General features: G+C 46.6%; 2 long non-coding RNA genes across 4 annotated transcripts in view; both read right to left on the reverse strand.

Annotated features, from left to right (window-relative positions):
• Positions 1-9,127, reverse strand: part of LOC141577143 (uncharacterized) — a 114,397-nt gene extending 105,270 nt beyond the window's left edge. The window contains exons 1-2 of one of the 3 annotated variants that reach the window (XR_012505773.1): positions 8,749-9,126; positions 2,506-2,649 (exon numbers count right to left, since the gene is read on the reverse strand). This is a non-coding gene — a long non-coding RNA (uncharacterized LOC141577143). Of the gene's footprint in view, positions 1-2,505; positions 2,650-8,748 lie in introns of all 3 variants that reach the window. The other 2 variants (XR_012505776.1, XR_012505777.1) reach the window with 2 other exon arrangements.
• Positions 9,128-14,305: 5,178 nt separating this feature from the next.
• On the reverse strand, positions 14,306-23,887 carry LOC141575435 (uncharacterized). The gene is made up of 5 exons (XR_012503017.1): positions 23,245-23,887; positions 22,971-22,991; positions 21,920-22,029; positions 19,972-20,039; positions 14,306-14,423 (listed from the first exon to the last, which is right to left on the reverse strand). It is a non-coding gene; the product is annotated as an uncharacterized LOC141575435 (long non-coding RNA).
• Between the last annotated feature and the right edge of the window lie 914 nt (positions 23,888-24,801).

Below are 24,801 nucleotides of genomic sequence, written 5' to 3' on the forward strand. Positions count from 1 at the left end.
GTCACATTCAATTTCCCCTGTTCCTCCCCCCGGCCCTGCCCTGGAATCAGTCTTGTCATTTCTATTGCTAAGCCAGTCTCAAGTCTGGTTCTGCAAGGACCACGGATGGAACCTCACAAGCTGACAGCAAGGTGCAGTGCGTCACAGTCCTCCGAAGAGAGCTCCCTGGAGGGGGAGGCATCTCCTGCCGCTGGTCACATCAGAAGGCACTGGATTCTCACAAAGGAGGCCCAGGAGAAGGGACTCAAGGTTCTCCTGTGGTCTGAACTTTGAAGGGCCCGAGGTTTGGGGGAGTTCCTAGTTAGCAGACACACCTGCCAGTGAGCAGATGAAGATGGGGGAACCCAGGCAAGGCTGTTCTCACTCCGACCCCTGGGCTCTCGGGAGCCACGGGAAAGGCCTGTGAAGGGCACAGTCCAGCCTTCACAGATCCCAGCCTGCATTTGCCAACCCAGAGAGCCTAGACTCCTACTTGCAATTCTTGTGTTCTGTTCCCCCCCAGAATGTGATGGGCTCTTTCAGAATGTCTGGCCTGTCTCAAGCGAGACCAAGTCAGTGAAGGATGAAGTGTCCACAATTGGACCAAGGCATGAAAGGTGAAACAAGGTCTCTTGGCCAGCATGACGGTGGTGGCCAAACCCTTCCCCCGGGTGAGATGAACCAGGGTGTGGGTGAGAATGCAAGGTCACTTCACAGCTGACTAGGGTTTTGGAGACTCACTACCGCAAACTAACTACACGGCCGTCAGTGGTGGACGTCAGCTGCGACAGACACGGAGTCAGCTATTTACTGCCATAATGGGTTAATAGTAAAGGCTGGTGCAGGGAGGACTGCATGGCTGCTGAGGCAAACCACAGACCCGGCTCTGAATGCCCACCGGATGGAGCAGAGAGGAAGCTACAGTCCCCTTTAGCGGTCCCTATGTCCACCAGATCCAAGTGAGCCAGCTACTTAGGAGAAGGCCATGTTGTTCTGATACTCAGAAAAACCAGCCTCGTAAAGGGAAAATAAGAGAGGCATGGAGTTTAGACCCGCTCCTGCCTCTCTATGAAGGCAAAGTAAGTTAAATGGCACCGGGAAGGTGAATGAAAAAACAAAAAACAAAAAACCGGTGACTGCTTCTTCCAACAGCATACCCTGCAGCTGCTCACCCCCGAGACTGCCACTTTCTCACCAGTGACCGCCGGCCAGGAAGCTACGTCACGCACGTCACACAGCGACAGCCCTGAACCGCGTGCCAAGCACGTTTGTCGAAAAGCCAGAATCAAGGAAGATGCTGCAGATTTTGACATTCCAAGTTTAAATACTCCTTGAAAAAAATCCCTCAGCAGCCGCCTAAATCAATTCACATCTCACTTCTTCAAAACAATCAAATTTAATAAGGGCGCATTTGTCACCAAACATAAGGAGGACCAAACTGGTTCCTCAAAGCAAGGATTTTAACAGGTATCAAACACCAGTGGGTGATGTGCTAACAAAGCAAAAATTCCAAAAATCTAGAAAATAAAAAGATGACTAGGATAATATATGGATCAAGGCAACTGTTAAGGTTTTTGCTTTTTAAAGCGATGGGGACAGCACGGAGGACAATCTGGCTATTTCCAATGCAGGGTGTGCACAGTCCACTTTTCAGACGCAACAACATGCTCACAGGGCGGTACAAGATAGAAAGGGAAATAGAAAAAGGAAAAGAGGAACAGCGAAAATTAGAAACACATGAGAACAAAAATAACTGACAGCAATTACAAGAATTTAGGTGAGTTTGGTGAGGACAGGGACGAGGGGACGGTGAGACCCACCCTCACCTATTGTTGCAGGGTAGGCAGGGGCCTGAGGCGAGAGGCGCTGCCGGGGGACCACAACGTGGTCAGCGCCCCAAACCTAAACTTCACCTAGATGCGTATAAACAGATTTTGAGCTACAAAGTGTGGTCGCATTTCAAGCTGGACAATTTTACTCACTCCCACCAAGAGTAACAGGAGAGAATTAGGCTCTGTTCCTGCACCAAAGCATTGTTTAAAAAATTAATGACTGTGTAATAGTAAAAGAAACAATGGAGTAAAAGTGACTGGAGGAGAACTTACTTGAACGGAGCTCACTGGCCGCGTTATCTCACTTACGTTCAGATGCTGGCTGAGCCCTTACGGTACCAAAACAGACAGACCCACCAGGAGGGAGGTTTAATGCGCTGCTGTATTTTGATGCCGGGAGCCATGCCTGGTACACAAGAATCTGGGTAAACAATGGTGACAGTGACAACCACTATGGGCTAAGCACACAACCAGCTACTCCGCCAAATCCCAAGGACAGACTTCAAAAGGCAAAAACAAGCTGGTATTCTCTGGTGGGTCTGCAGACTCAGAGCCAAGCAGTTGCTGAGCAAACATGTCACCAGTGCCTCCTGTGACAAAAGAGGAGGCACTGGTCAGGGGGCTGGGGCAGGGCTCCAGGCTTCCACTGCTCACCCACCATTATGTCCAGGGGGAGATGTTGGTCCCTACTTACGTTGCACCGATGTACCGACATTGACTGACGCCTGGGGACTCAGCAGGAGGTGACAGGTGACGGGAATGGAGCCAGCCTGGGAGTGGCACGATGCTGGCATCTGTGTCCTCAGCTTTGCCTAGGCCACTACATCTGCCAGCTCATCTACAAGAAGCAGAAGGGGAGAAAGCCGTGTAGATCACGGGGCCCTTTGAGGACAAGTACAGGTCATGGAGACGACAAGCCTCGCCCCTTCCTTAAGATATAGAGGTATGTCCGGGGAGGAAGTGAAAATTCATCCAGAGACCGCCAGGCACCACAAGCAGGTGGGACTCGGGTCCCCTGTGCCTGTCACTCACAGGACTGGTCTGGACTTTCTTTTTATCAATTCTCTGGCATCTTCTCCTCCAACTTACCAACAACCAGAAAGTTGAATCTGATTTAAGACTCACAGAGAATCGCAGAAACCCTCCTCCACATCAGGCTCGGCAGCTCGTGCCAGGCCCTCCGACCGTCACCTGTGGGACCACCATGAGCCCTCTCCAGACTCAAGGCCCGAGGCCGTAGGTCGGGGTGGCACAGATTCCCACACTCTCCCCAGCAAAGGGGGACCACCTCTCGGCAAAGGCATCTCACCTTCTTCTTCCCGAGGGACATCTCGATAGATACACAGGGAAACAGAGCAGAATGTGGGGTGGTAGGCAGCCCAGAAGAGCTCGTCTGCACTTCCAAGGCAAAGTGGGTCCGTTGACCTAATCACAGGGACAAAGTGAGGACGAATCTTTCCCTGCTGTGTCCCATGCTCCGTGACACGCCTTTCCCTGAGTAAGGAGCTCATTTGGAAGCCCCTGGCAGTGTTTCTGTTGTCCTAAATTGGCATGGTGGTTGTCAGGCATGGAGAGAGGTCCTGAGCCGTGCAGGTGCTGGACCTGGGAGGCAGGAGACACTGGCTCCACCCCCAGCTCAACCAGCACCTCATTCTGCGTTTCAGGATTCAGCATGACATCTATAAGCAAAGGGATGAGACTGTCCCAGGACATGCTGTCCAACAGGAATGAAATGACAGCCATGTAAAGAAAGTTTCCCAGTTGCCACATTTAAAAATGTAACCCCCCCCAAAAAAAACCCTAGAAACTGATTTTAAGAACATATCTTACTTATTGTACAGTATGTAAAATACTATCATTTTGACATGTAATCAATAAAGAAAGAAACAAGATAGTTTACATTTTTTTACAAGACAAGTCTCAGCGTCTGATGTGCATTTGACCTAGAGCACATCTCAGCTCAGAGCAGCCTCCTCCCCAGCTCTCCTAGCATCAGTGGCTTTGGCTACTCTATTGGACAGCAACTCCAGGGGTCCCACCAGGGGAATTGGCTGAAAAGCGGGAGTAAGTTTCCATAATAACCCTAAAAGTATCTCTCTGAAACAAAGGCGGATTCACTTTTAAACGTCTGAAAACCGGCGGGTTTCACTTCCCTCACGCCTTGGCTACAAGACAGCCCTCCTCCTTGCTGATCCCTTTCTGGATGTAGGGAAGCAACCCTTCACACAGCCAGGGTGTCCGGGCATCCAGGTAGACTTTCCTGCTCTCTGTGTCCAATCCCACAAAGTCCTCCTTCTCAAACAGGATGTAGAGCAGGAGGATCTTGTCCCCAGTCTTGTCGGATGCATAGTCCAGCCACTTGGACTTGAGCATGATGAAGAGAGACTCAGTGAAGTCCTCGATCCTCTTTTCCACCACCCTGCAGTCCTCGTAAATTGAAGGCCACGTTGGTGCGCGGCTGCTCGGCCACCTCCCAAATGCAGCACAAAGACAAAGAGCCGAGAGTCATAGAGCGTGGTGCCATACAGCTCCTCTGCACGTGGAGCTTCTCGAAGGTCTTGGCCAAGAGGCAGTCGGTAATGGTGACAAGGCCCACGACCTTGCGGTGGGTCTCGAAGTCGCTCCACCCATTCTCGGGCCCATAGTGGTGACTGTAGTGGATACAGAGTGCCCACTGCGAGCCGCAAGGGATGATCTGCCTCACCAAGGAGATTCGCTTATAGATGCAAAAGAAATTCTCCTCTGAGATGATCCCCATGGGTTGGACCACCACGGGGAGAGTCTGGTGGTCCTAAGCACACTGCACGTAGTCAGGGATGTTCATGTTGCAGGCCCTGACGAGAGGGAAGAGGAGACCGAGGTACATACTGTGCTGCGGGCTGCGGGCCTCACTGGGTTGCGGTGACCTGGTGTGTACCAGTCAGAAGGCAGGGGGAGCCCAAGCAAAGCCGGGGGTACAGTTTGTCCTCAGCATCTGCACATGGCTACCGCAGGTCGGATCACATTACGCAGCTTTTGGTTTGGGCTTCCGAACTCTGCAGAAAGGGTCATTTCTTGTTTTCTGTTTCCAAGCACCTAGCCAGGCCCTGATGCAAAGTCAGTGCTCAAAACTGCTGAATAAAGGAATGAATAAAGGAACTGCTTCCACACCCCTCAGCAGGATATAATGCAAAGAAACACAGTAGGATCAAAAGACCTGGATTTCAACTCCAATTTATTTGAACTACTAAGATGCAGAATACTTGATAAGAAAACTTGCTTTGGGGAGGAGGGTTCAGTTCAGTGGTAGAGCACATGCTTAGCATGTATGAGGTCCTCGGTTGAATCCTCAGTACCTCATTTTAAAAAAATGAAACAAATAAATAAACCTATTTACCCCCCTCAAAAAATATTTTTTGAATTCCAAATTCAAGGAAAAATAAAAAAACCTTGCAGTTGACACAACATTGTAAACATGAGTATACTTCAATTAAAAACAAATCCTTGCCTTACAAGAATATATCTGGATTATGGAACTTTACAAATGTAAAATGCCTAGGGTCCCACCTGCATAAGAAGAAGGAACTGTACAAATTTACTATCCCTCATTTATGAGCTATATTTCCTTTTGGCGGTTTATAACATCTCAGAGCTAATTTTCTCAGATTAAAAAAAAGAAGGAAACATTACCGGATTCTCCATACTGCTGAAGAATCAGATAAATCTATGATAGCATCTGACCCACAGAGTTTACTCAATAAATGCTTGTTGAATGAATGAATAATCAAGCAATGTGAATGCTGCTCCCTGCCACAGAGAATCATGATGATACTGCCAGGAAATCCCAAGCCCAAGTTTCACCAGACTCTACACTAACCATGGGTGACCTGGGCAGGCCTGTGTGCTCCTCTTAACCCCAGTTTAATCATGAATAGAAATGAGGGCAATAACACAAACCTCAAAGGGTTAGTGAGTCATTACTGAATTGTATACCAACTTTGCAAGATGGAAACTTTAAAGAAATTTGGGCAAAAAGTCCGTAGGCCCTCTCCATATTATCTCTTACAACTACATGGGAATCTACATTATATCTCAAAATTAAAAAGTCTAATTTATTAAAGAGGCTATTGAGGTTAAATGAGCTCATTTTCTCAAATAAGGAACACACAGTACAAATCGGTCAATGCCCAGCCCATGAGATACACTCAGTAAACATTCCCACTGAGCCCACTGGTCCCTCCAACTTCAGAGCACGATGATGTGTCCTCATGGCCAGAGGCCCCTGCACCTGAAGCTAACAAAGCTAATGGTCCCCACTTTCAAGAGCCCCTGCCACCACCGTAGGCCTAATTTTGTACTTGTAATTTTTTTCTTTTTATTAAATAGAAAAACGTAATAGCATAGCCTTCAGGTCACCAAAACCTGACCACAGAGATCATGATGGCAGCCCTTCTTCATGAAACAATAAAATGAAAAGCCATTTCCACAAGATCTCTGTGTAAATCTACTAGGGAACCTCATCCTGGACTGAGAGGAAGAGGCCTGGGGAGGAGGGGGCCATCTGCGGCACACAGACCCATGGGCCACCTGTCCCACGATGGACTTTAGACCCAACCCTCACCCTCAGGGAACTTCAAAATAGACACAGACAGAGAGCTGTGGACAAGATTTTATTTTTTTTAAAGAAATCCCTGATTCTCTCGCAGGTTTTGTTTTCTACCGAGAAACAAATATCTTATGTGTATAATGATTCACAAAAGACTTAAATTGTTATCACCCCAACTTGACGCATTAAGAAACTGAGGGAGAGAAGTTTATCACATTGTGCAAGATTAGAGAGAGGCAAAAAAAAAAAAAAGATTAGAGAGAGGCCACTTCGGACACTGTATATAAGCCCAAGCCCCTGTTCCAGTGCTCACACTAGAAAGTGGGATATACTGCCCCTTTCCTGCCCTCTCCCTGCAGTAAATGTCTGAAGAGTCTTTTCTGTGCCACCTGGAATCACAATCACTTCAATTTTCCACAAAGAGCTATGTCACTCCTTGGAGGATGTGTCAAAATGTATATGTTGAATGGGAGGAGAGATTTGTATTTTCTGTTTCTCAAAGGAAACATGGCTTAAAAGAAACTGAAAAGCACTTTTCTAGTCTAAGTCTTCATTGTGCAGAGAAGGAAACGGAGGCTCAGAAGAGATGAGGAAAGGGCCTTATTAACAAATATTGCCTCAGCGCAGCACCAAGCCAGCCTTGGGCACTGCTGGGGGAGGATCTGGAAGGCCCAGGAGAATGAGTCTTAGAAAACGGAAAGAGAAGAAGCATACAAGGCCCCGTCTCTAAACCACCATACCATGAAGTTCCACCAAATTACCCAGTATGGGTGCAGCCAACATTAAGGTGGGCTAAACCGGTTATAGAAACCTGGAAGTCTCAACCAAAGTGGAAATTCCAACATTTACTATGTTTTTTTTCCCAGTTCAAGCATCAGGTCAGTGGGTGCTCTGTACCAGGCACTACACGAGGCCTGGAGTTCTCCCAAATACACAACTCTTATATCACGTGTGCAAAACACAAACAGGCGCACCAGAAGGAAAATGCCCACAGATAAGGTGGAATTACTGAAACTGAAAGCAGCCAACCAGCATATATTACTAGGAAAATCGATGCTGCTAGAAATAAACTCATGGACATAGAAAGCAAACTGTGGTTAGCAGGCAGGAAAAGGGGGGTTAACAGATACACATTAATAAATATAAAATAAATGACAAGGACCTACTATATAGCACAGGGAACTATATTCAATTTCTTGTAATGAGTTGTACTAAAAACAATCTAAAACATATGTAGAAACATATGCATATGTTTATAACTGAATCTCTGCTGTACATCTGAAACTGACATTCTAAATTGACTACACTTCAATAAAAAGTAATTTTAAAAAATAAGTAAAAATAAAAGCAACGCCATTTAGAAAAAATAAAAGAATACTCTGATCCCCTTAGCTGTAGGTGCTGGAGAATTCTGGTTACAAACACCAAGTCCACTGGATCACTCCAGCACTGGCTGTCACTCTTTCTGACCATCAGAGAGTCACTTGGCTTCAGTGAGTTTATATTCTCTTCTGTGAAAGGCTTCAGTTGCAACTAACGATGTATCTAATCATTCTCAAACCCAACAATTAATGAGGACTTCCCATGCGCCAGGCTCTGGAAATATGAAAATATAGGGTCCGAGATATATTCATGGGTAGAAGAAATTTATGCCATAAAGACATTAATTCTTCTTGCTTTGATAGACAGATTCAATACAATTCTGTTTAGATTTCCTACCAGGTTTTTTATGGGTAACAAGATAATTTATGGTCAGGAACAGCCAAGAAACTTCTTTAGAACCAGCACTGGGAAGGTGTGGATAGGTCATTCATTTCCACTGGTCTTTCTGAAGTGATGAAAACGTTCTGGAATATTAATGGTTGCACCACTGTGAATATGCTAAAGCTGCTGAATTGTAGCATTTATGTGGGTGGACTTCATGGTGTGTGAACAATATCACAATAAAGATGTTAAATGAAAAAATATTTCTTGACAATTATTTTTCCCTCTATACAACTAGTCTGCCCCACAATTTAAGAAGAACAAAAAAACCAAAACAAACCAAATTTTGCCAGGAGCTCTTTAGGACTGCAGTGTCCCTGAGTCTACAAAGCCTCTGGTGGTGCTGTTCCTGTTAACACACCCTAGCTGGATTGGGCTAGTTAGGAACTGTAACTATTTTTTTAACATCGACGGTCACACGTTTCACCCTGGGAGAGGGAAGGATGGAGGATGTCACAGCCTCATGCCTTCAGCTGATTTTTAACTGAACCAAGCCTTGCTTTCAACACTGTAATCCCTATCACTATAAAAACAGTGACATCATCAAGCACCGTCATCATAACACGTGAAAGTGTTCAAGGTACTTACCTGGGGCAGAAACACTGAGGGAGGAGACGGAAGCTCTCTCAGCAGTGACGCTCCCTTTTACCGACTCCACCAGGAGAAGCTGGGGTTTACAGCAGGAGGCACTCAGCTGGGGGAGCAGCGCAGACACCACTGAGCTGGTCCCCAGGGAGAGGGAAAGGGAGAGGAGGGCAGCCCCGGGGTCGCGGGGCAGGGAAAGACGGGGGGGGACGCGGGCTGTAGCCCCGCTCGGAGGCCAGCCCCAGCCCCAGCCGCCCGACACATCCGGGTCCGCAGACCCCGCCCGCCCGGGACACAGCCCGCCCAGGGGCGGGGACGGGCCAGCGGCCGAGGAGAGGCAGCCCGGGAGGAGAGGACTCGCGGGTGGGAGAGGGGAAAGGGACGCCAGCCACGGACACAGGGGAGCCCGGCTGGGGCGAGAGGCGGCAGGTGCACACCTGGCCCTGGACAGCTGTGGCCGGGGCGCAGGGCAGGAGCAAATGTCCTACCGGGCGAAAGAGCTGAGCAGCCTTTGGGGCCGAACCCCGGCTCGGAGCTGGAGCTTCCAACCCTCATTCCAGCTGGCAAAGACTGCGCATGCGCAGGAGGGCCAGCGATCCTCTCCGAGTTCTGTGAGAGAAGGTGGGGAAGCAAGGGACGCAGAACATGGGAGGAGGACGGGAGAAGGGGAAAAGTGGAGGAAGAGACATGGACAGGAGTAGCAGAGAGAAGGCAGGGATCTGGAGGGTGGAGGAGAGTAGCAGAGATGGAGAGAAGTAGTTTTAACTCTGGGGGCATCCTGAAGGAGGCAACAGTCCTGCCTCTGCACAATTCTCTAACCCTTTAAGGCCCGCAGCTCATATTTTACCTCCCTGGTCCAGCCCTCCACCCAAGGCCTCTGCAGAACCCCTATGGGGATCACACCCGTTGCTCCCAAGTGGAGCTGGGTTTCTCTTGCTCTGGGAACCAAGCACCCGCAGGTGTTGTCGCTCAGAACTACCTTGGAAAGAGTACATATTCCCCTTTTACATGCTGGGACACAGGCAGGCAAGATGTCTGCCTTACCTCCACTGTCCCAGGTGTGCTGGCGGGGAGCGGGAGGTACGAGGTCAGATCCGAGAAGGAGCATACTGCCTGAGTGTTGGTGCATAGTCCCCATCCTTCCAGGTTAAACCACACCCCACCCTCGGGGAACCATCAAGGGCACACAGTATGTCCCTGGGTGTGGGATAGCTGCCCTCAATTCCAGTGCCCAGCTTGCTAGGAAGATAGGAGTGTTACTGAGTCCAAATTCATTCTCCTTAGTGCAGGACAGGCCAGTAAGTTGGGAGACCAGGTGTTGGGGCATGGAGTAGCAACTTTCTGTAGACCTAGATGGCAAACTAATATCCTGGAAAACCATCTCCCCAAGTCAGAATTCAGGCTCCTTTCCTACGTGCTTGGTTGTTGCAATCTTCTTGGTGTAGGAATTCTTTGTTGTTAGAATCCTTTGTTCTTGCAGCTATCTGCCTGGGTCAGATCCCTGTAAACCTCCAACAAAACAAACGTTATTTTCTATTATGTAACTTGTTATCTTTATATGAATGGAAAAGTGTTAAATATCCTTAAAGGTCAGAGCATTCAAAATAGGCTCTCCTGTATATTTTAGGTTCTAGGCAACATTGTTTTACAAGCAAGATGAAGCCTAGGAGACAGAGCACAGGGTTACAGTCAAAGGAAATTGTCTAATATGTAGTCAGATTTGTTCTTTTCTATTACCAGGGCAGAAGACACTTGAGGTTTTAAATCCCTTTAAGTTAAAAATAAGTAATACTTTAAAGGAATTTACATACATAGGTAGGAATGGGCATAGCATATCTGCAAAACACACAAAGGATTGTAAACAGTGGCATCTCCAGGGAGGGCTGAAAGAAGAGAAGATGAGGGAAAACTTCTTTCACTTGTGTATTTTTGTGCTCTGTTTGAATTTTTTTAACCACATGCATGTATTTTTTTTTCAGTTAAAAAAATGTGTATTGGAGCAAAGGAGTAGCAAGCTCAGCAAATACAGCAGCCATGGAATCACTGAGCCATCAATTTTGATTTTAGCCAGGAAGCATTTATTGACTCTCTCCTATGTGCCCAGTGCTGTTTTAAGACTTCTTTTATTTTATTTTTTTTATAAAATAATAAAGTGCTATTCCTCAACCCTGCCCATGGCTGGTGGAAAACCAACTGAGTTTTTATTGAGCTGTTTTCCAAGCAGTAGAGATCAGTTATAAACAGAACACATCTTCAGGGCAAAACAGGCGGAGTGGTTTTCCAGCAGGCCAGATAGCTATGAAGGGTTTTCAACAGAGGCACACAGAGTCTGAGAGAGAAAGCCTCCAGGACCCTACGAAAAGCTGCCCAAACTGCCTTCTCCATGGCACTACTGAAATAGGAAAGAAAAAATCTGACTCCATACTAGATCTGTTCCTTTGACTTTAACCCTGTGCCCTGTTTCCTAGGCATAGTCTTGTTGGTTCTGCACCTTTTGTAAAACAATGTTGCCTAGAGCCTGAAATATAGAGGAGAACCTATTCTCAAGGCTCTGACTTTGAAGGATATTAACACTTTTCTATTCACATAAAGATAACAAGTTACAGAATAGAAAATAACATTTGTTTGTTGGAGGTTTACACGGATGTGACCCAGGTGAAGAGCTGCAAGAACAAAGGATTCTAACAACAAAGAATTCATACACCAAGTTTGCAACAACCAAGCATTCCCACTTCCCATTTTTAATAAAAGAAGAGCCTGAAGTCTGACTTGGGGTGATGGTTCCTCAGGACATTATTCTACCATTTCTCAGCTGGCTTTCCAAATTAAAGTCCCTATTTCTTGCCCCAAAACCTGGTCTCCTGATTTATTGGCCTGTAATGCACGAGCAAAACAAGCCTGGACTCAGAAACACAGACATTGAAAGTACCCATTTGGTATATTAACTGACCTGCTTCTACTCATCTTCCTGACGTTTTATTCTCTTGACCACTCCTGCTATGTTTATGAAAAACCTGTCATGTGGACACATTTCCACCTCTAGCCACTACCCTTCCAGGTAAGAACTGATGCCAAGAAGGCAATGGAAGTTGCTAGAAGGTATTACCTGGACAAAATAGAGCAGAAGTGGGTTCTGGCTGATGTTCAGGAGCAGGCTGGAACACCTGACAAGATGTTATATGTACGGATAGACAGCTGGGCACCAAAGGAGAAGCTTCTAAACTTCCATGAGGGACTTGTTGGATAGGAAGTAAAAGTCCCAGACTATAGCTAGGATCCCACCACGAGCTTCCTGGGTGAGTCTGGGCAAGTAATTTAAAATCTCTAGGCCCGTGCTGTCCAACATGGGAGCCACCAGCAACATGCAGGATTATGAAGTTATTCTGTAGCCAGACAGAATTATAAAAAGACATTTTATTGCAAAGGCCCAGCAGGTATAATATTTAAAAACGTTATTGGTTATCTTGACCTAACGAGTTATTTTTGTATGTGTAGGTTTCTGTGGTTTGTAAGGCCTGTGACTAATGATTCCGTTACAGTGATGTATTTTGAAATTATAAGTTACTAGACACAGTATCCTCATATCACAGTTGAAAAAACTGATCCACATAAGCAAGGTGATCTGACTTATTAGTTATGAGCAGGGGCTCTTGGGCCAGCCTGCCTGAGTATAAATTCTCACTCTGCCTCCAGGGGGTTCTGTGTGAATCTTGGACAAATTATTGTTGTTTTTGTTGTCGTTGTTATTATTTGTGCCTCTTTTTCCTTACCTTTTAAGTAGCGAGGAATATGTGGACTCTATCTCCCACTGTGTTGGCAGGATTAAATGAGTAAACATCTGTGCTGCCCACTTCCCTGGGTTTCAGCATTCTCCAGTCAATCAGTGCCAAACTCAGAGGCATTCTCCACTGTCTTCGTCAGTCTGGGATGCTGTAACAAATTACCGTGGGTCGGGTGGCTTAAACAACCAGCATATTCCTTATGGTTTGGAGGCTGAGACTTTCAAGGTCAATGTATCCTTGAGAGGATTGCCAGCTCGAAGATGGCTGTCTTCCCAATATCTTCATATCCCAGAGAGCAGAGAGAAGCAAGCACTCTGGGGGCTTGCATAAGAACACTAATCCCATTCATGAGGGCTCTACTCTCATGACCTCATTTTATCCTACAAATCACCTCCCAAAGGCCCCGCCTCGCAATACCATCACCCTGGGAGATGGGGTTTCCACATACGGATTTTGAGGGGATGCAAACATTCAGCCCACACATCGGCTAAGTCTCCCCAACATGCAGTCATCAAACCTGTAGCTAATTTCAAAGTAATATTTATATCTCTCTGCCCATTTCCATTCCTACATCCACTATCACTGAAGCCCTGTTACATTTTATTCCTTATTTTTCTTGTAGAGATTTAATTGATTCCTCTAACTCCAATGCTCCCCTCGCTCCAGTCTGCTTAAAAGCCCTGCCAGGTAAGTCTTCCTTAAAACACCTTCCCATTTCACCTGGTAGTTTTTTAGGTGTAAATGTCAGAATCCTCTCCACACCCCATCCTATACCTTTAATCCGTTACACTACGCTCACTATGTTATTTTCCTTTTACCAATGTAAGAAATTTCCATAAGCTTAAGAGCTTAAACCAGCACAGATTTATCAGCTTATGGCGGTGGAGGTCAGAGATCCAACACAGTTCTCACTGTGCTAAATTCAAGGTAGCAGCAGGTTTCCTTCCTTCTAGAGGGTCTAGAAGAGAATGTTTCCTTGTTGTTTTTTTTTTTCCAGTTTCCAGATGTAACCCACTTTCCTTAGCTTGTGCCCCACGACTTCCTCCATTTTCATGGTCAGCAGCCTTTCTGAACATTACTCTATGGCTACACCTCCCTCTGAATTTAAACTCAGCTGGGAAATGTCCTCCATTTTAAGGACCCCTGTGAATACATTCGGCCCACCTGGACAATCCAGGCTACTCACCCTATTGTCTCATCTCAGGATCCCCTTGTCCCATCCCATTCAGGCATTATGGATGTGGCTGCGACACTCACCTGTGTAACATTTCCTCTCATGAGCATTTTATGGTTCAAGGCACTTATGAATGACTTTTTGTTTTTCTTCCTTAGCCTTTCTGCATTCAGTATGTCTGGTGGATTATATGAATCCTTTTTATTTGTTCCCCTGCACTAATCTTTAATAATGTATCATGGGTTTAAAACGCTAACTGATAGACAATTTAGAAGACAGAAATCCTCTAAGATTTTTGTCCTAAAATATCTGTCATGCATTTTGCCATGTACAGTAACATGTCACAGGTGGCTACCCTGTGGCCGGGGAGGGACATGATTCTGCCATCACACTCCCCTCATTTTCACCAATGTGCTGATCACCTATCCAAGGCTCTATGCTCCCCGCTTCACTCACTTCCTCCTCCTTTCCATTGACTACCCTGTTCCCATCACTTCCTTCATTCAGGACATCAGGATTTCATGACCACATTCTTCTCTAAATGGAAAGGGTATCTTGAATCAAATGTCTGAAAACTCTTCTTATTGTATATGCACACACTGACCTTCACATAACCCCGTCCGGCTCTTTATTTTCCTAGAATCTCCCAGAGGAATCAGTTCCATGATGATGGTGATGATGATGATGATACTGACAATGATGACAGGGACCTCTCAAGGATTCTGATAAAGAGGGAATCAATAAAGGGAGGGAATCATTGCAAAATTGCCCCAGAGACAGGCTTAAATGTAAATAACTGCTATAGTGTTTAATGAAATTGACAAATATATAACTATTTTTAAAACTTTATATAACTGAATTTAAAATTTTAACGGGAATTCTCATTCACCAGTAACCAAGATTCAACTCTAGGACCAAAGTCTAAGGATTTTGATCTTCTAACAAATTGTCCACTAGCCTTTTAAACACGTGATCCTTTTAAAAACTTAGTGCTGGGCTGAAAATAAGCAGGATTCATATAATCTCACCAGACACATTGAATGTGGAAAGACTAAGGAAGAAAAACAAAAAGCCATTCATAACGTCTTGAACTTCACGTTGCTCACAGGAGAAAATGTTAGCCAAGGTGAGTGTCACATCAACATGACGCCTGAGTGGGATGGGGAAGCTGATCTTCCTCATCAGACATTTATGCTGATTTGTTAGATGCCAACACAGTTTCCTCATTGGATTTGCTTCTAACAAGTATGGAAGAATTTACTTTCTACCAAAAGCAGTCTAAACATTTTCCCCTGCTGTCAGGTCTCTGGACTGAATATCCCCACAAGAAGGATATGAATATGCTTCATAGGGAATTCTTCCTGAGAAGCAACAGGATTTTCGAGGGCAGAACTGCAGGCCCCCCATGGAGGGCTGGAGGAGGGCTACAGGGGGCAATGGAAAAACAGCAGGAGTGAGTTCAGATACTACCGCTCAGGTCGCCAAAGACAGCATTGCTATCTCTGAGGATATGACATTCTCCCAAAAGTTCCATGAGTGAAGGTACCTGTGAACACTAAGCAGGTTGTTAAGAAACAGCAGCACATAATTTGCGTCACAACTCAATTACAGTATGTTTTGATATTTGGAAAATAATTAGCCCATTGTCCTTTGAAACTGCAGCAGTAGCAATAGAAATGAAAAAGGCTGAGCCGTCTTGGAGACAACAATCAATAAACAATTCTAAATCTGCAGGATTCCTTGACGATATGCAAGCAATGAGCTAGATGTGTCTTGCAGATAGCTCTTACTGCAGGGCGCTGTCCTGCAAAGCATAGAACTAGTTTTCTCAGCAGACAGAGGGAAGCAAGTCAAGATTCCAAATCTTGAGAGATTTACTATATGGCAGGAAAGATCACACAAGTACATCCAGCCAAATATGAATAAATGTAATCAAATATTATCAAATGTGATTGGAGCACAGATGAAACAGAAATTCCTTTCACCTGGGATCTAGAGAGACTTCTTCAGAAAATGTGGCTTTGGAGATGGCCAAAGACATGGGTGGAATTTTGGCAGAACAGGATGTAAGGAATTTTAAAACTGATTCTAAAATTCATATAAAAAATCAAAGGATCCCAAATATCCAAAACAATTTTGAACAAGAAAAACAAAGTTGGAAGACTTGCACTATCTGATTTTCAGCTTTCTTTTTTTTTTTAAACTACAGTAATCAGAAAGTATGGTGTTGGTGTAAAACAGGAAAATAGAATAATGGAGCAGAATAGAATGTTCAGAACTAAACCAACACTTATATAGACAATTGATTCTCAAAAAGGATGCAGTGGAGAAAGGATCTTTTCAACAAGTGGTGCTGGAAGAATTAGAGAGTGATATGCAAAAAAAAAAAAAATGAACTTTGATCCACACCTCACAAAATATACAAAAATTAACTCACAATGGATCATAGATCTTAATAGGAAATCTAAAACTACAAAACAGCTAGGAGAAAAAGCATAGGCTTAAGCTTTATAACCTTGGGTTTGGCAAATATTTCTTTGCTATGACACCAAAAGTATAATCTATTTTAAAAAGAAACTGATAGAGTGAACTTTATCAAAATGAAGACTCTTCAAAGCTGTTCTAAACACTGCTAAGCAAATGAAAAGACAAGCCATAGACAGAAGCTATTTGCAGATCATATATATGATAAAGGTCTCTCTTTGTATCTGATCCAGAATAAAGAGGTCTCAAAACTCAATAATAATGCAAACACTTGAATGAATGAATGAGGCCAGAAAACACACTTCAGTAAAGATATCCAGATGGATAATAAGCATATGAAAAGATGCTGATTAAAGATGCCATTAGTCATTAGAGAAATGCTTTTAAAAACCACAGTGAGATACTAGTACACATACATACAAGAATGAATACGATTAGAAAGACCGACCTTACAAAGTGCTGGTAAGGAAGTAGAGCAAGCAGAGCTGATACACACCACAAGGAATTTACAATAGTACAACCATTTTGATACAGTCTTTTACAGTTTCTTTAAAAAAGGTAAATACCTATCTACCATATAACCCAGATATTCCTCATCTGGTGCTTTAGAAAAGAAAAGCATATGTCCTTATAAAGACTTGTAACCAAATATTCACTGCAATTTTATTTATAATAGCTCAAGTTGTAAATAACCCATGCATCCATCAAGAAGTAAATGGAGAAACAAATGATGGTCTATCCAAACACTGCTCACAACAAACTATTCAGGAAAAACTCAGCACAAAACAATACTCTGCTATAAGACAAATAAGCTATTAATACAGCAACACAGATGACTCTCAAAATAATTACACTGAATGAAAGAAGTCAGACAACATAGAGTAGATACTGCATGAATCCATTCATACAACGATGTTGAAAATGCAGACCAATATGTTGTGATGGAAAGCAGATCAATGGTTTCCAGGGGAAGAGATTGGGAGGGAGGGAGGGACAACAAATGGCAGGAGAGAAGCTTTGTGGGTGATAGGTATGTTCACTCTCTTGAATGTGGTCATGGTTTCTTGGGGATATACTTATGTCAAAACTTATTAGCTGTACACTTTATACGTGTGAAAATTACTTTGCCAAGTATACCTCAAAGCTGTTTTAAGAAAAAAGGCACTTCAGTCCTGATCCACCTCAGCGCCTGATTGGAGCGACATGATCAGTCCCTCACCCTGTTTGCCTAACAGGAAGGTAGAAAACCTCTCACGGAAAATAACATATGGATTTTTCATTTGCAATGTCTGCCATGTAATAAAGAATTTCAAGACATGCAACATGTCAAGACTATATAACGGATAATATGAGAATAAGAAACATTAGACAAAGGATGCAAACCCCCAGGTGATGTAGGCATCAGAGTTACCAATAAAGGCTATGAAATACTTTTAATATATTCAAGAAAATAAGGAAATTATGGGAGAATAGATAACAGGGTAAAGACTTTCACCAGAGAAATATACTGGAATGTATTTTTAAAAGAAATCAAACAGATACTCTAGAACTGAAGCTTTCAGCTCTGGAAACAGGTAAACAGAGCTAATTAGGATCCCTTTTAAGTAAAACTTTCAGTAATACCGGGTAAAATACAACAACAAATGTAACACAGAGCTAACTATGGAAAGAGAAGTTCCCAGGTGACAATACAAAGAGGACACTTAAAGCCCAGAGTGGTAATCTTGTGAGCTGATGCCACCACACCCTGCAGGGAAGGGGTTTTAAACTGCACATAGAGATACAATGTCCATTTAGGAAAAACGGTCCATACCAGATGTAGAAGACTCTTCCTTTATATCTATATAGGCAGATACAGAGATGTAAAGTGGCAGCAGAGGTCACAGTGACACAGGGCCCTGGGCCAAGGAGTGTGAACACCTCTGCAAGCTGGGAAAGGTAGGAGGACGAATCCCTCCCTAGAGCCTCGGTGTGGAACGTAGCCTTGGCCACACGTTGGTTTTAGCCCACTGACAATGACTTTGCACTTCTGCACAATAGAACAGTGAGACGATGAATGTGTATTGCTTTAAGCCACTGAGTCTGTGGTCCTTTGTTACAATAGCAAAAGGAAAGAAACTCAGGAACCAACATGAACATGAACCCCAAGCTGCCTGCTGTGCTGGCAGGAAGTTCTTTGTCTCTGATCCTGAGGGAGACTCCTGTCTTCTGGCAGCATCCACAAACTACCTCATGCTAACTTGACAGCTTGCAGAGGGTTAAATCTTAACCCTGCACAGTTCTTGATATTTAGTTAATAAAAATGATGGTGTCTTCATGGGTATTTTTCCATCTTTTAAATACCCTTCAGTCTTCTAATAAAGCTACCTCTAATTGAGAGACAGTGTAAATAGTTTTCAATCTTCATAATAAATAACTGTGGTTTTATTTGGTTACTTAAATTATGAATAATAATATTCACATTAGTAAAAGTTATTAAAATCAACATTGTTTAATGAAAATATCATTTCTTTTTGCATGAACATGTATTAACTACAATAAATGTTCCATGCTTTGTTCTACGATTTACTGTTAGAGCCTTAAAGAATAATATTTTCCTCAAAAGATATTATGGCAAAGGGATTTCTTTTGGTGGAACAGTTCCTACATCAAATCTGGTGCATGGCTCAGGCCACTGGGAACCTAGAGTTGATAGAAATTAGGAGGCATTATAAACACAAAATGATTTTTAAAGAATTAAACGACTGGATGTGTGAAACAAAGAATCTGAGAATATTCTAGTGAAATAATGTATTTTTCAGCTTAAGCAAGACACTGGGTGAATAAATCTAAAATGAAAAAAACACCCAGAGATCAGCAGTGAGTCATGCATGCAGTGTGACTGATCAAAACCAAGTTGTTTCCAAACCAGTGTGCAGGCTTGATGCCTTCATGAATCAAGTCTGTGTGGCACCAGGTCACCTCGAATACATGTTGATGAGGTATTTATAAGCCCTTCATCATCCCAGCACAAAGCCCACACATGAGCCACAAGACCATCACCTACAAATCTGCAAAACACACAGCATGGTGAATAGCACTTTTCTTGTTCAGTAGCCGGTGGCAGGGCACTGTGAGCAGACAGAGATACAGGGACACAGAGACACAGAGGCACTTCCCCTCACTCAGCTGATATCCTTCCGTGCATTCCTGGGGACAGGATTGTCATAAAATGCACCATGGATTGATCCTCCTCCTAGGAAAGGAACGGTAGGTCTGTCCTCAGGTTGGAGCAAGGGTGGCCGTAGGATCTCAGAAGAGCTGTTTCAGCACAACCAATAGAATTTTCGGCCACCGTGACCACGAGAGACAGGTCTCCTGCCATCCCGGTAGGCACTTGGGCTCCTGACAAAAGCTGGGCTCAGTAAAGGCTTGAGTAGAAGGCACAGACCTGAGGGATGCCCCAGCAAGAGACAGGAGGTAGGGCCTGGTTTATACTGCTCTGGGTGTATCCCAGCCTCATCCGAATACGAAATCAGAAATTTGCAAATCAGCAGAGCTGGGATGGATCATCTACTCCAGACTCCTCACATTACAGTTTAAAGGGTGGCAGCCCTGGGAAGCATAACAACGTGCTAAAGGCAGAACGTGGAAGAGGCAGCGCGAGATAAAATGCACCGTGCCAACCCCTGTTCAAGGATGCTGACACTGAGTGTGGGGCCAAGGTTTCCAACGAGGAGAATGAGACAGTGTAAATACTTTGTTCCCCCCAAAACCCCAAATATTTTTTAATGGCACAAAACTCACCTTAACTAGCTCTCTTCTGAGGGCGCTCTCTTCTGCTTCTTCGTCTTTCTGTCTGTCTCCATTTCTCTCTCTCAGACACAAACACATACAATTTTGTGAAAGGGGACTTCCTGCCATACAAAGACAAAATTCTTATCTTCAAAAAGACACCTGACAAAGCACGTTTCTCAATTCAAGACTTTGTGTGGGGTCTGGGCAACTGGCTTATTTTCTAGAACATTCGGTGTTTCGAAAATCAGATCATCTTCCCCAAAGGAAGATTTCTGGTCCGTGTTGATGAAGCTGGGGGTGTCACATTTCATGAGCCCGTTCGGCTCCTCCTCTGGCCACCTGCTGCATCTGATGGCTTCCTGGAGCCGAACATCACTGTCAAGGGCTATGGTTGGGATACTAGCTTTGGCCTTGTCGAAGTGGCCCACTTCATTGACGTAGCAGTGAAAGATGGACCTAGATTCGTCATTGACCTGCCAGAGAACATCTGGGGCACCAGCGGTCTTCCAAAGTCTGACACAAATCTGTTCAGTCTGAATCTGTTCTCGGGAGACTCTGCATTGCTATAAAGAAAACCAAAATAATACATTGCTCACACTCTAGCTCGGTGACCTGAAGAATCATAGTTTTTGCCATCTGCTGAGAGCAAACCCCTGCAGAGAGCATGCTGACAAGCACTGGAAGTGAAAGACATCACTTCTGAACACATACAATTACACCCAAGGCAAAAGTCTCAAGTGAGGACCCTTGGACAATCCTGAAAAGACATCGCTCCCTGAGAATCCTCAATATTGGTGTCTCGCACACCAGTGTTTCTCAGTGGGACAATCAAATCATCTTCATCAGATTTAGTTAAAATGCTTCTTAAAATGCAGAATTCTGGTGTGCACACCCTCAGAGTCTCAGAGGTAAGGATGGGTAGTCTGTATTTTCATAGCCACCAAGATCACTAAACATGCTCATGTTTAGCACAGCGGTCTACATCGGGTCACCTGAGCATCGACAATGCTGTCTCATGTGGTGGGGTGGTCATGTGTGTCAGGGTGCTGTCCTACCCACGTGACTCCCCTGATTCTCAAAACTCACAGTGCAGCCCCATTGGGCAAGAAATACCACCATTTCACAATGCATACTCAAGGCGCCCGACTGACAGATACAATCAGTGATAGGAGAGGGGACAAAACTCAGCTTCCTGATACCTTCTTTCACTTACTGTGGGACAAATGATCAATTCAATGGTAATAAATTAGTGAATGAGTGAATAAGATGACTCGTTAGTCCCACGAGTGCCTGGAAGAGCGAGCCTGGGCACACTGAGAACCGTAACAGCCCATCTACTTAATTGCCATCCTCCCCAGATCTATGTAAAGGTTACTACCACGCAGGCAGTGTCTCCTGAAGGGCAAGAATCATGTCTGAACACACTCTCAAATCCAGAACAGAACCTGACAACAATTAGGCTCTGGAGTCTGTGTTTAGCGAGTGTGGAATCTCAGTGATTTCAGCTCTTAGACCTTGCCTTCCCATCCCACCCCTCATGATATGGCCCCTAAGACCAGTTCTTTCAGGGCTGGGGCCACGGAAACCATTTACAGGACTGGAAGAATCTGATCATATAAACCATCCCCCAGATTATCATCAAGTGTCACCTGCATTTCAGGGATCAGTAATTCCAGAAGCTTTGCAGTTCAGGCAGCTGAGGGATTTTTATATCAGCTCTGTCTTCTACTGTGACTGCCTGGGTGACATCCGACAAGGAATTCTCAAAAGCCTGAGCTTTTCCTTTCAGGAATAATCTAATTAACAAATCTCGCTGACCACTCAACCAATGTGATGTGAAAATCAATGATTTACACAGGAGTACAACATTCACTAGGTCGTGGATTTAGAATCAGAGAAAAATCATTTGAGAAAGATTGACAGAATTTAGCTTTAATGCAAATTTAAGTATTCTTACCTTTCAGTAAATCATCTTCCCCTACTTATCACTTCACCCAAGTTTAAAAGATATTTGAGAACAGGGATGAGTGTGCCAGCAATCTGTGACCCAATAACCTAAAATGTCACCTAGGAAAAAGAGAGAAGTAACACATTTTTAAAAAGCATGGTGAGGATGGCGGGGCCATCCCCCAACTCCACACTAAGGAGCTCTGATTAATAGCTTTCCTGCCTGCCTGGGGCATCAGCTGATGTGAAAACCCACCCAGAAAACTCACTGTCCAGCAGCTCTTCCGTAACACAGGCTACACTTCCTCAGAATTAAGAATTGTGTCAAGTAACCCCTTCGCTGAAGAATAAAGACAAAGGAGAACAAGAGGTTTCTGCCCCTCCCCAGGGGAGAGCCCAGACCTTTGGCTGCATGCACTGCGCCCACCTCCCAGGAGAAGAATTAACTGGAGAAGGGCGATCTGCGAAACTGGGGCAGCAAAGTTTGATATGGGAACAAAATGACCAGCTGGCCAGGGACAGCCCCCTTCGTCGCTGCCTTGGCAGCTGCCTCCGCCCCCTCAGCACATCCTGCCCACCTCCAGTGGCTAAGCTGTCAGGGAAACTGTGCATTGGGACCTGGGGCAACAGAGGCTGCCCCCAGGCCAAGCTGCGGAAGAGATGGGAGCTAAACCACCAGCTCCCAAGCGGCAGGCTTCATACCCCAGCCAACACCCCGCCGCCCCCTCATCCTACTGCAACCCCGGGGCAATATGACCCGGAGAAACGTGACCTGGGAACGAGGGTCGGCCACGTCAGGCCTCCAGAGGGATGGGAGCTTATCCTCCACCTCGCCAGGGGCAGCCCCTCTCTCCTCTCCAACACCTGATCTCACCGCGCCCACCTCCCAGGAGCAACCTGACCGGGTGCGGGGTGTCAGGCGAATCTTGCGCGGGAGAGGCCATCCCCAGGCCAGGTCAGTGGAGAGGAGAAGAAGTGGCCCCATTAGGACGGGCAGCCGGATATCGCAGCTGCCTCTGCCCTTCGGCCGCATCGCGCCCTTCTCCCAGGAGCAAGCTGACCTGGAGACGGGCATCCGGCTTCTTGGGCAGCAGAGGACGCCCCCAGGATTGGCAGCGGGGAAGAGGAGAGCAAATTGACAGGCTCAGCGCTGCAGGTCTTCTACCCCCGCCGTCGCCACCCCCGCACCTTAAAGGCACCGCCCAGGGCACCCCTCCCCCAGCAGGTTGAATGGGACAGGTGTGTCTGGTGATCTGGGGGAGGAGAGGCCACTCCCACACCAGGCAATCGGGGAGACGGGAGCCAATCCACCAGCTCCCCAAGGCAGCCACCTACCCCCGCAGCAGCCACCTCTCTTGCCCCCTGACCTCACGGTGGCCTCCTCTAGGGAGCAGGCTGACCTGGAGATGGACGTCCGGCGAACTTGGGACAACAGAGACAGCCCTCAGGGCAAACCATGGGGGGAAATGGGAGCAAATGGACCGGCTCCATGGGAAAACCTGCCGCTGCTGCCACCACCCCCAACGTACCACGCCCGCCTCCCGGGGTCAGGCCGACTAGGATACACGTGTCCCGTAACCCAGGGCAACAGAGACCGCCCCTAGGACAAGCCGCGGGGAAGATGGGAGCAAATGGGCCCGCTCCCCCGATGCAGGCCCCCGACCCCCGCCACCCGTGCACCCTGACTACCCTGCCTCCCGCCCCCAGCAGGCAAAGTGGGACAGGGGTGTCCGGGGACCTGGCGCAGCAGAGGCCGCCTGCAGGCCACGCGGCACAGACATGGGAGCTAATACACAAGCTACCCCGGGGCAGCCTCCCTATCCCCGCAGCCACCACCTTACCAGCCCCCTGACTGCACCGCACCCATCTCCCAGGAGCAAGCTCACCTGGAGTCGGAACTCAGGCAAATCTCTGGCGGCAGAGGTCGCCCCCAGGCCAGGCCGCGCGGGACAGAAGAAATGGAGCTACTCCCTGGAACGGACCCCCTCCCCCTGCAGCCGCCGCCGCCGCCTCCCAGGGGCAAGCTCACCTGGAGACCGGCGTCCCGCCTCTACGGCAGCAGAAGCTGCCACTGGCTCCGCTGCGGGGGAGAGCTGAGCGAACTGACCGGCTTCCGCGCGGCAGCCCCCCTAACCCCGTGGGCCCCGCATATTAATGGCACCGTCCCCACTCAGCAAGCTGAGCGGGACAGGCGTGTACGGTGACCAGGGGCAGCAGAGGCCGCTCCCAGGCCCGGCAGCTGGGAGAAGGCAGCTATTCCAAAGGTTCGCCAGAGGCAGCCGCGCTACGCCCCCCTGTCGCTGCCGCTGCCCCCTGACCTAAACGCCCCACCTCCCAGGAGCAAGCTTACCTGGAGTCCAACATCTGGCGAATCTCCAGCGGCCAAGGCCCCCCTAGGCCAGGCTGCAGGGAAGAGAAAAATCGACCGGCTTGCCCGGGCAGCCTCCCACGCACCGCCGCCTCCGCCGCCCCAAACGATTGGACTAGCCTCCCGGGGTCAGGCTGACTGCGAGGATGTGCACTTGCCTTCTAATCCTGGCCACGTGCCTGAGCACCTCCCTGCATCCCTACACTCCCCGCACCTCTGCACCCCTGCCACTATCTGCACTTCTGCACTGCCTGCACTTCTGCACCCCTGCACCCCCGCATCCCCTGAACTGCCTGCGCCCTCCACAGCCCCTGCACCCCTGTCACCAGTTACACTTTTGCACTGTCTACACTCCTGCACCCCTGCATGTCCCACACACCACCTCTTGGGCCTGTGGCAGAGTCTCTGCTGTTAGACCAATGCACAGGAACTCACATCTTTGCCAGTATATGATGCATCAGTGGACGTCTGGGGTTGGCTGCAGGAAGGTACATGTTCCCGGTCACTAGCCTGGGCCACTAGGG

Source organism: Camelus bactrianus, chromosome 3, assembly GCF_048773025.1.
Source record: "Camelus bactrianus isolate YW-2024 breed Bactrian camel chromosome 3, ASM4877302v1, whole genome shotgun sequence".
NCBI classification, from domain to species: domain Eukaryota; kingdom Metazoa; phylum Chordata; class Mammalia; order Artiodactyla; family Camelidae; genus Camelus; species Camelus bactrianus.